Source organism: Neoarius graeffei, chromosome 10 (genome assembly GCF_027579695.1).
Source record: "Neoarius graeffei isolate fNeoGra1 chromosome 10, fNeoGra1.pri, whole genome shotgun sequence".
NCBI classification, from domain to species: Eukaryota; Metazoa; Chordata; class Actinopteri; order Siluriformes; family Ariidae; genus Neoarius; species Neoarius graeffei.
In genome coordinates this window covers 79,062,471-79,073,712 of record NC_083578.1, presented here as the reverse complement: position 1 = coordinate 79,073,712, position 11,242 = coordinate 79,062,471, and positions in this window count along the sequence as shown.

The window sequence follows — 11,242 nt, the reverse complement described above, 5'->3', positions numbered from 1 at the left end:
AACCAACATGTAGCAGCCTGGCCTATCATCAACGATCTTGCGGGGCAAAAAAATAGACCTTCGATTCGCATTAAAGGAGGATCTCCTGAAAAACGGAAAGAAAACTGGCTATCCCATTTTCAAAACCTGCTAGGGGGGCAACCGGACAACACCCAAGGGAACAGATCCTTGCCTCTTATCGAGATTGCTGAGCTGCTAGACATTAGCATGTCTCCATTCACCATACTGGAGCTACACGAGGCAATAAAGTCCCTGAGAGCCAACAAGTCTCCTGGCCTCGATAACATCCCGAGTCTCATCTGGAAAGACCCCCTTTTTCACGATCTATTGCTCAAGTTCTGTAACCATACCTTTTCTGCTCTACTGCTGCCATCTGCCTGGACAAAGTCTGGTATTGTGCCAATTCCCAAAAAAGGTGACCTGACATTGGCCCCCAATTATTGAGGCATTTCTTTAACACCGATTGCAGCCAAAATTTACAACAAGCTCCTACTGAATCGGCTTGTGTCTGCGGTTGACCCGCTACTGCATAACAATCAGAACGGCTTTAGAAGGGGCCGATCTACCATCTCGCAAATCTTGGCTCTACGTCGCATTATTGAAGAAATGAAAAGGCTCGACAAGGATTTCACGATCTGCTTTGTGGACTTTCAGAAAGCATTCGATTCTATCAACCGGGAAGCCATGTTCAACATCCTCCCCCTGTATGGCATACCACAACCTATCATTGCAGCTATCAAAGCACTCCACACTGACACCCAGGCTACAGTTATCACAGCTGATGGCGAAACTGCGTTTTTCGACATCGAGGCGGGAGTTTTACAAGGTGATACGTTAGCTCCATTTTTGTTTATCATCGTGTTGGACTATGTCCTTCGCTTGTCCCTGGACACGATAAACCACAAAGGCCTACAGCTCCACCCGAGACGTAGCAGAAGGCAACCTGCCATACACCTCACTGACCTTGATTTTGCTGATGAGATTGCCCTGGTCGCCAATCTTGTCACAAACGCTGAATCCCTTCTCCACTCACTGGAAAATGCTGAGAGCTTAGTAGGACTCCATCGCAATGAAAGCAAGACGGAAATTATCTCGTCAGTTCCAAATTGCTGCTTTCTGTCATCTTCTGGCAACAGTATAAACCAAGTAACAGACTTCAAATATCTCGGGTCTTACATAATGGATTCCGCAAAGGATATGAAGTCCCGTAAAGCCTTGGCATGGACAGCCTGCAACAAGCTGAACAGAATATGGTACTCGACCATCGCCAGTGAGACAAAGATCTACATCTTTAGAACGCTGATAGAGCCTATTTTCCTCTATGGCTCAGAAACGTGGACCCTCACCACAAGGCAACAGAAGCGTCTGGACGGAGCTTACACCAACTTGCTCAGACGCGTCCAAAATATCCACTGGTCAGAGCATGCCACCTTACAGCGGATATACGGAGATATCCCTCCCCTGTCTCAGAAGGTCGCCAAGCGGAGGCTCTCATTGGCTGGGCACTGCCATCGGGCCGCTGGGGAAATCATTCAAATCAAATCAAATCAAGTTTATTTGTACAGCGCTTTTAACAATAAACATTGTCGCAAAGCAGCTTTACAGAATTTGAACGACTTAAAACATGAGCTAATTTTATCCCTAATCTATCCCCAATGAGCAAGCCTGTGGCGACGGTGGCAAGGAAAAACTCCCTCAGACGACATGAGGAAGAAACCTCGAGAGGAACCAGACTCAAAAGGGAACCCATCCTCATTTGGGCAACAACAGACAGCCTGACTATAATATTAACAGTTTTAACAGGTATAACCCTCAACTGTCCTCATGGGGCCGTCCTTCACAGGAGTGGGGCGATAAAACTCCGACCAGACACAGGGCACCAGGATGGATCAAGCAGGTCCGAGGGGCAGAAGAGGCCAGCATCTCAATCCCAGGATCAATATGTAACTCAGAGGGACAGATGGGGGGGCGGGGGGGAGAGAAAGAAAACACGTTGTTAGGTATGCCCTAAAAATGACAAGTATTAAATCTGTGTGGTAGGCTCGCAGAGACGAGAGTCTTTACATCAGGCATGACGCACAATGGCATGTTAATATGGTAAAAAATATATCATGACCTGCTCTGGCTGGATGCTTGATTGGGTGATGGGAGCACACTCCTTAGCAATGATGAGATGCAGATGGGACCGTTAGGCCTGGCCAAGACAATTCAGTTACATTTAACCGGGTCTGGGACATGCGACAGAATGTCTGACGGCCGATTCCCTGCAGGCTACGATAGCCAGTCGAGGTCCCCACCGTCTCCACCAAAAGATTTCCTGTTGACTCCATGTAACTCAGAGGGACAGATTTGGGGGGGGGGGGGGGGAGAAAGAAAACACAGGTTGTTAGGTATGCCCAATGTCACCTGAATAAGTAGGAACAGTATACATATTGCACCGAGTACAAGCAGGGACTCCGGCAACTAACTATGACAGCATAACTAAAAGGAGAGAGCCAGAAGGTAACACAGGCATGAGGGAGCCCCGGGACATAAAGCAGCCAGCCACTGCACCGTCAACAAACTCGAGTGAGCAAGCGAGTGGGGACTGACAGCATCCATACATCCCAGTTTACCAAAACACTCTATGTCTGAGGACCCTCCAGATCTACTCCTTTACCTCATAAACACCATTAACAAAAGGCTTGACTAAACAGATATGTTTTCAGCCTAGACTTAAATGCTGAGACTGTGTCTGATTCCCGAACATTACTTGGAAGGCTGTTCCATAACAGTGGGGCTTTGTAAGAAAAGGCTCTGCCCCCTGATGTAGCCTTCACTATACGAGGTACCAGCAGATAGCCTGCACCTTTTGATCTAAGTAGGCGTGGCGGGTCATAGAGGAGCAGAAGTTCACTCAGGTACTGTGGTGCGAGACCATTTAGTGCTTTAAAGGTCAATAGTAGTATTTTATAATCAATACGAAATTTGATTGGGAGCCAATGCAGTGTGGATAAGACAGGCGTGATGTGGTCATATTTTCTAGTTCTAGTAAGGACTCTTGCTGCGGCATTTTGAACTAACTGGAGCTTGTTTATGCACTTATTGGAACATCCAGACAGTAAGGCATTACAATAATCCAACCTGGAGGTAACGAAAGCATGGACTAGTTTTTCTGCATCATGCAATGACATTAAATTTCTTATCTTTGCAATATTTCTGAGATGAAAGAAAGCTATCCGGGTGATGTTATCAATGTGAGTTTCGAATGAAAGACTGGGGTCAATAATCACTCCGAGGTCTTTTACTGCTGCACGTGAAGAAACAGAAAGGCCATCCAGAGTTACTGTGTAATCAGAAAACTTACTTCTAGCTGTATGTGGTCCTAGCACAAGTACTTCAGTCTTGTCAGAGTTAAGCAGAAGGAAATTTATAAGCATCCAGTGTCTAATGTCCTTAACACATTCCTCAATTTTATTAAGCTGGTGTCTCTCATCAGGTTTTGCAGAAACATACAACTGTGTGTCATCAGCATAACAGTGGAAACTAATACAATGTTTACGAATAATATCGCCCAGAGGTAACATATATAGAGAAAAAAGCAGTGGACCCAAGACAGAACCTTGTGGAACACCAAACTTTACCTCGGTACGTCTAGAAATATCACCATTTATATCGACATACTGATAACGATCAGTTAGATAAGACCTGAGCCAGGAGAGGGCCATTCCCTTAACTCCCACAACATTTTCTAGTCTATCCAGAAGAATGGAATGATCAATGGTATCAAATGCTGCACTAAGGTCAAGCAACACAAGTAGCGAGACACAGCCCTGATCAGACGCCAACAGTAGGTCGTTTACTACTTTAACCAGTGCTGTCTCTGTGCTATGATGAGGTCTAAATCCTGACTGATACATTTCATGGATGTTATTCCTATGTAAATATGAGCATAACTGCTGTGCCACAGCTTTTTCAAGGATCTTGGAGATAAAGGGGAGGTTTGATATTGGCCGATAATTGGACAGCTGACAGGGATCAAGGTCAGGTTTTTTAATCAGGGGTTTGATAACTGCTAGTTTAAAGGATTTGGGTACATAGCCAATCGTAAGAGAAGAATTTATTATTTTTAGAAGCGGTTCAATTACTCCAGGCATTATCTGTTTGAATAGATGTGTCGGTAAGGGATCTAGTACGCAAGTTGAGGCTTTTGATGTAGAGATTAATGAGAGTAATTCAGTTTCTTTTAGGGGAGTAAAACATTCTAACTGATGATCTGATACAGTTATATTGTTAACTACAAGGTCACTTTCATTGTCTAACCTTAAATTAGTAGTTTGAATTTTTTGTCGGATATTCTCAATTTTGTCATTAAAAAAATTAATGAAGTCGTTGCTACTACATACTGCAGGTGTGCATGTGTTGATAGTGGACTTATTCCTGGTTAATTCTGCTACAGTATTAAATAGGAATCTAGGATTATTTTTGTTATCTTCTATTAGGGAGGAGAGATATGTTGATCTCGCAGCACTAAGAGCTTTTTTATACTTCAGGAAGCTCTCCTTCCACGCCAATTTGAACACTACCAATTTTGTTTGACGCCATTTACGTTCCAATTTTCGAGTGGTCTGTTTTAATGTGCGAGTGTCATCATTATACCAGGGTGCTAATTTTTTGTCTCTGACCATTTTCCTTTTTAGAGGAGCTACATTATCTAAAGTATGGCGGAATGTTGACTCTAAGCATTCAGTTGCCTGATCGAGTTCTGCAGGGGCTGACAGTGACCCAATCAAAGTTGACAGCTCTGGGAGATCATTTATAAAGCTCTGTGCAGTAGTTGACGTGAAAGTACGTTTAATACAGTAGCGTGGTGAGGTGCATATATTATTACTCAGACATATTTTGAATGAGATGAGACAATGATCTGAGATAACTTCAGACTGTGGAAGTATGACTATATTGTCTACGTTTAATCTGAATGTTAGTATTAGATCAAGGGTGTGACCACCATTATGGGTCGGTCCTATGACATTCTGCTTAATCCCGACTGAATCTAAGATGGACACAAACGCTGTTTTTAAAGGGTCTTCTGGGTTATCAAAGTGAATATTAAAATCTCCGACAACTAAAGCTTTGTCTAAGGAAATAACCAGATCTGAGATAAAATCTGCAAATTCAGAAAGAAACTCAGAATATGGCCCCGGGGGCCTGTAAATAATAAGCAATGGAATTAACTGGGTAGACTTATTTTTCGAGGCTACATACATTATATGAGTATGAAGAACTTCAAATGTATTAAATTTATAACCAGGTTTGTGTGTTACACCTAGATAATCGTTATAAATAACCGCGACGCCTCCTCCTCTGCCAGTTAGACGAGGCTGGTGTATATAACTGTATCCAGGAGGACTCGCTTCATTTAATGCTATATATTCATTTGGCTTAATCCATGTTTCTGTTAAACACAGTACATTAAACTCCTGATCAGTAATGAGTTCATTAACCATTAGCGCTTTAGATGTAAGAGATCTAATATTTAATAGCCCCACCTTTAGATCAAAGGTGCTGGCAGCAGCTGTACAGTCAGTCTGATCTAATTTTATATTGATTAGGTTACTGGAACAAACTCTCTGAAAATTTCTACCTTTTTGTTGAGCTCGGGGAACAGACACAGTCTCGATGTAGTGGGCCCTGAGTGACGACTCTGTGCAGCTAGCAGACAGTCGGTTTAGCCTGTTCGTCTGCTCCCTGGCTCCATTCAGCCTTTATTGCTGTGGAAACCCAGCAGTCCTGTCCGCTACAGAGGCCTTACCTTCCCAGACGTGCTGGCAAGGGATGCAGAGTTCGAGAGAGGACCTCCTTGTTGCAATGGCGGACCGCGAAGTGTGGTTGAGAGCGCCCCGGCCCCAAGGGTCGCTCGATGATGATGATGATTGGGTGGCACCATGGTGCAGTTAGCTCTGTCACCTCACAGCAAGAAGGTTCTGGGTTTGAACCTCGCAGCCGACTGGGACCTTTCTGTGCGGAGTTTGCATAGTCTCCTCATGCCTGCGTGGGTTTCCTCTGAGCGCTCCAGTTTCCTTCTACAGTCCAAATAGATGCAGATTAGGCCAACTAGCTACTCTAAAATGCCCATAGATGTGAGTGTGAATGGTTGTTTGTCTCTGATTGGTGAACTTTCCAGGGTATATATTGCCTCTCGCCTGAAGTCTGCTGGGATTTGTTCCAGCTTCCCCTGCGACCCTGATGGATCAGCGGAATTGCTGGGTTTCACGTGACGTCACATCCGCCTCATTAGTTATTCAAAACTTTAGCTGGTGGTCTACCAAAGTTCAGTTGACAAAGCATTTGTATGGAGAAGGTGCATTGCTCACATGAAAAATGCCTCACGCTTACGTTGTTTTAGGTTGTTCGAATCGATCAAACCGTGAAACTGATAAAAGTTTCTTCAGGGTTTCACGTGAACTAATAAAAAAGGGTGAACAAACACAGGATTTCACAAAAAGATGTCGTGAAAGGTGGCTTTTGAACCTCTCACTGAAATTGAAGGGAGCCGAGTCGAAGCATGCTCGAGTTTGCAGTGATCACTTGGTGAAAGGTTTGTATTTCCCTCTCAGCTATGTCCTTGGTGTTTTCCAAGTACTTTTCTTGCTATGTGTCGTTATTTTATGCTACTTTTTTTAGTCCCGAAGCGCTAAAGTCCCCAGCTGTTTCTTTGTTTCCTCCTCACAAAGTCCATATGCATGAATGTCGCGACAAAATTCTTACCCAGCCATACAGTTACAATGCGCCGTGATCACTTCTCTGTCCTGTTTAACTAAGATCCAGGTCTTTAAAGGGGTTTCTGATGATCTTTGTGAATGATTTGCCTGAGAGATAAGAGCCAAGACAAGTGAGAATCAAGCCAACTGTTGTTTGTTTACACTTCAACTTGCAGCGCTTCGTTGTAAAGAAGCGAATGAAAAGCTTTAAAAAAAACCCATACTTACACGGGCAAAAACAATACAGGATTAATTCGGCAGTGACTTGATAGCGAGGTCCTTTACCCAGCCACATACAAAAAAGTTGTAAGCCTCCATACTCTTCCACGCTTTCATCTGTTTTGCGGTGTAGAAGGACGTCTGCAACACCAGATAGTTCAAGATGTTGGGGAACTCAACTGAAGGGTAGTTTTCGAGATCGTATGACAAATCCTTCTTTCCCAGACTGTAGGGGTCGATTCCATTGCACATAATCTTCTGAATGTATCTAAAGCCAGCAGTGGCTTCTAGATTACGAGCGTACTCTGATAAGTTATTGCTAGTTGTTTGCACTACGCCAGCTGTTTAGACCACCAGCTATTTCACTTCCGGTAAAACTGCTAAGAAAAGTCATGTGACTGAAACCCAGCAATAGATAATGGATCGATGGTTAGGTCAGGAGCCCCTTAAGGGTCATGTTGGGGACTTTTTTTTTCTAAGTTAATTTTGCGTTCTTTCATCTGTAGCATTGGGAGCCTGGGATTACTTCATGGTTCATCTGACTTCCAACTAGAAGCCTTATTGTCAGAAAAAAACAAGCTGCGACAAACTGACATGGTGTATGTATTAGTTTTTGCCCCCCACCTTTTTTTTTTGAGTCATTTAAGTACCAAATTTCCTGTATGTTTATCCTGTACCTTTTTTTCCCCTCCAAGATCACTTACTGATATGCCATTTAATTATCTGACTTTTTGTTAGCACCATATGAGCTGTTATGTATTTTGTATTCTGACAATTAAATGTAAATTTTTAAAAAAAATTGCGTTCCCTCTCAATATTTGCGCTCCCTTGCAATAAGGGGTCGGGTTAACACAAGTGTTAACAAGTGTTCTGTTCTGTTCATTCCCGTAACCGCATTGCGGTCATAGGGAGGCATGAGAGATGCTGACATAGTCACTCATCTCTCACGTCTTTTCTCTTGGCTTGGATTGCTTGGTGGCGCCCATCTCCTCTCCAAGCATATTCACACCTACGGTCAATTTAGAGCCACCAATTAACCTGCATGTCTTTGGACTGTGGGAGAAACCGGAGCACCCGGAGGAAACCCATGCAGACACGGGGAGAGCATGCAAACTCCACACAGAAAGGCTCTCGTCAGCCTCTGGGCTCGAACCCAGGACCTTCTTGCTGTGAGGCGACAGTGCTAACCACTACACCACTGTGCCGCCCCATGACCCTTAGGGGACTCCATATAACACTAACCTTTATTGTGAGGTAACATAAGTATTGTGATGGAATGCAAAAGTAGCTCCAAAAAAAAAATCTCCACCAAGTCTGTAGCTCATTATCTCATCTCATCTCATTATCTCTAGCCGCTTTATCCTTCTACAGGGTCGCAGGCAAGCTGGAGCCTATCCCAGCTGACTACGGGCGAAAGGCGGGGTACACCCTGGACAAGTCGCCAGGTCATCACAGGGCTGACACATAGACACAGACAACCATTCACACTCACATTCACACCTACGGTCAATTTAGAGTCACCAGTTAACCTAACCTGCATGTCTTTGGACTGTGGGGGAAACCGGAGCACCCGGAGGAAACCCACGCGGACACGGGGAGAACATGCAAACTCCACAAAGAAAGGCCCTCGCCGGCCCCGGGGCTCGAACCCAGGACCTTCTTGCTGTGAGGCGACAGCGCTAACCACTACACCACCGTGCCGCCCCTGTAGCTCATTATTATTTTTTTAACTCCTTGAGCCCACTCCTCCATTCACACTTGTGTTCATGAAGCTCTGCCACCAGGATCTACACTGTAGAGTGTACATGAAACGACTGACAAGAAGTCAGTCAGTTTTCCAATTGGGTTTTCTCAGTGACTTTACACTTTTTCTAAGGCCATGACTTAAACGGAAAACTCCGGGATTTCTTAACCTGGGCTACAGTGGCCAAAAGAAGCTGTTTTATCAGTGTGGTGGTTGACTAATGTGAGAAGGGTGGAGAAAAAAGAAAACTACACTAATTATACATTTATTAGCTAAGCCACCAGGCAAGTCGATTGTGAAGAAGTCTACTTCCAACATAACAGCAGAATATTTACAGTGGCATGCAAAAGTTTGGGCACCCTTACTGAAAATGTCTGTTACTGTGAATAGTTAAGTGAGCAGAAAATGAACTGATCACCAAAAGGCATAACGGTAAAGACGACATTTCTTTTCAGCGTTTTCTGCAAGATTTGTGTATTATTTTTGTTTTGTACAATTGGCGAGTGAAAAAAGAAAAGGAACACCATGTGAAAGTTTGGGCACCCGGATACATTTGAGTTCTCAGGTAACTTTTACCAAGGTTCCAGACCTTAATTAGCTTATTGAGCTGTGGCTTGTTCAAATTCTTCGTTAGGAAAGGTCAGATGATGCAGATTTCAAAGCTGTATACATTCTCTGGCTCCTCAAACTTATCCCTCAAATCAACAGCCATGGGCTCCTCTAAGCAACTCCCTCACATTCTGAATAATAAAATAATTGATGCTCACAAAGCAGGAGAAGGCTACAAGAACATATCAAAGTGTTTTCAGGTAGCTGTTTCCTCAGATCGTAATGTTATTAAGAAATGGCAGTTAACAGAAACAGTGGAGATCAAGGTGAGGTCTGGAAGATGAAGAAAACTTTCTGAAAGAACTGCTCATTGGATTGCTAGAAAGGCAAATAAAAACCCCTGTTTGGCTGCAAAAGACCTTCAGAAAGATTTAGCAGACCCTGGAGTGGTGGTGCACTGTTCTACTATGCAGTGACACCTGAACAAACATGACCTTCATGGGAGAGTCATCAGAAGAAAACCTTTCCTGCGTCCTAGCCACAAAATTCAGCGTCTGAAGTTTGCAAATGAACATCTAAATAAGCCTGATGCATTTTGGAAACAAGTCCTGTGGACTGATGAAATCAAAATAGAACTTTTTGGCCACAATGTGCAAAGGTATGTTTGGAGAAAAAAGGGTGCCAAATTCCAGGAAAAGAACACCTCTCCAACTCTGAAGCATGGGTGTGGATCGATCATGCTTTGGGGTTGTGTTGCAGCCAGTGGCACAGGGCACATTTCATTGGTCGAGGGAAGCATGGATTCGAATAAATACCAGCAAATTCTGGAAGCAAACATCACACCATCTGTAAAAAAAAAGTTGAAGTTAAAAAGAGGACGGGTCCTACAATAAGACAATGATCCAAAACACACCTCAAAATCTACAATGGAATACCTCAAGAGGCACAAGCTGAAGGTTTTGCCCTGGCCCTCACAGTCCCCTGACCTAAACATCATTGAAAATCTGTGGATAGATCTCAAAAGAGCAGTGCATGCAAGACAGCCCAAGAAACTTGTAGAACTGGAAGTCTTTTGCAAGGACCAATGTGTGAAAATCCCCCAGGTAAGAACTGAAAGATTATTAGCTGGCTACAAAAAGTGTTTACAAGCTGTGATACTTGCCAAAGGGGGTGTTACTAGGTACTAACCATGCAGGGTGCCCAAACTTTTGCTTCGGGCCCTTTTCCTTTTTTGTCATTTTGAAAATGTAAAAGATGAAAATAAAAAATTGTTTTTGCTTAAAATATAAAGGGAATGAGTCGTCTTTAACTTTATGCCTTTTGGAGATCATTTCATCTTCAACTTGCTTAACTGTTCACAGTAACAGCAATTTTGACCAGGGGTGCCCAAACTTTTGCATACCACTGTAGATGATTCTAACAATCACCAATCAGTGAGTGTCTGACAACATGGAAAGGATCCCTTTTGTAAACATCTATGCAATAATCGACTACAGACACTGAATGAGTGCTGCATCAGTGACCGGAAGAAGAGAAAGGTAAAATGATGAGTGTAGAAACAGTCTTTTTCTACAGTTTTTTTTACAGTTATTGAGGTAAACAGACACGGGTGTATCTCTGTAGGGAATTTTTCCATGTTGTCAGACACTTATAATAACATAATGAGCCTGTCAGTGGCCAAAACAAGCGGTTTACTTTGACGAGGATGATTGCCCCATAGAATTACACTGTGTAGCCATTTTGCAATTGCTGGTTATAGTATTTTAACTCAACAATGGACCGGTTTCAATCATTTTTGTCCTTAGTAAATAGTTGACCCAAGGAGATGGGAAAATACAGTGGCAAACCGTTACTATTTGAGCTGGGACTTGAGCTCAGCCAAAACTTGAGCTCAGCCAGACACACCAATAAAGCAACAGGGCAAAGGATTTTGCAAAGGATTAGCAGCAGGCTGCCAGGTCGCTCCATTGTGTGTAGCTGTCGATGTTGA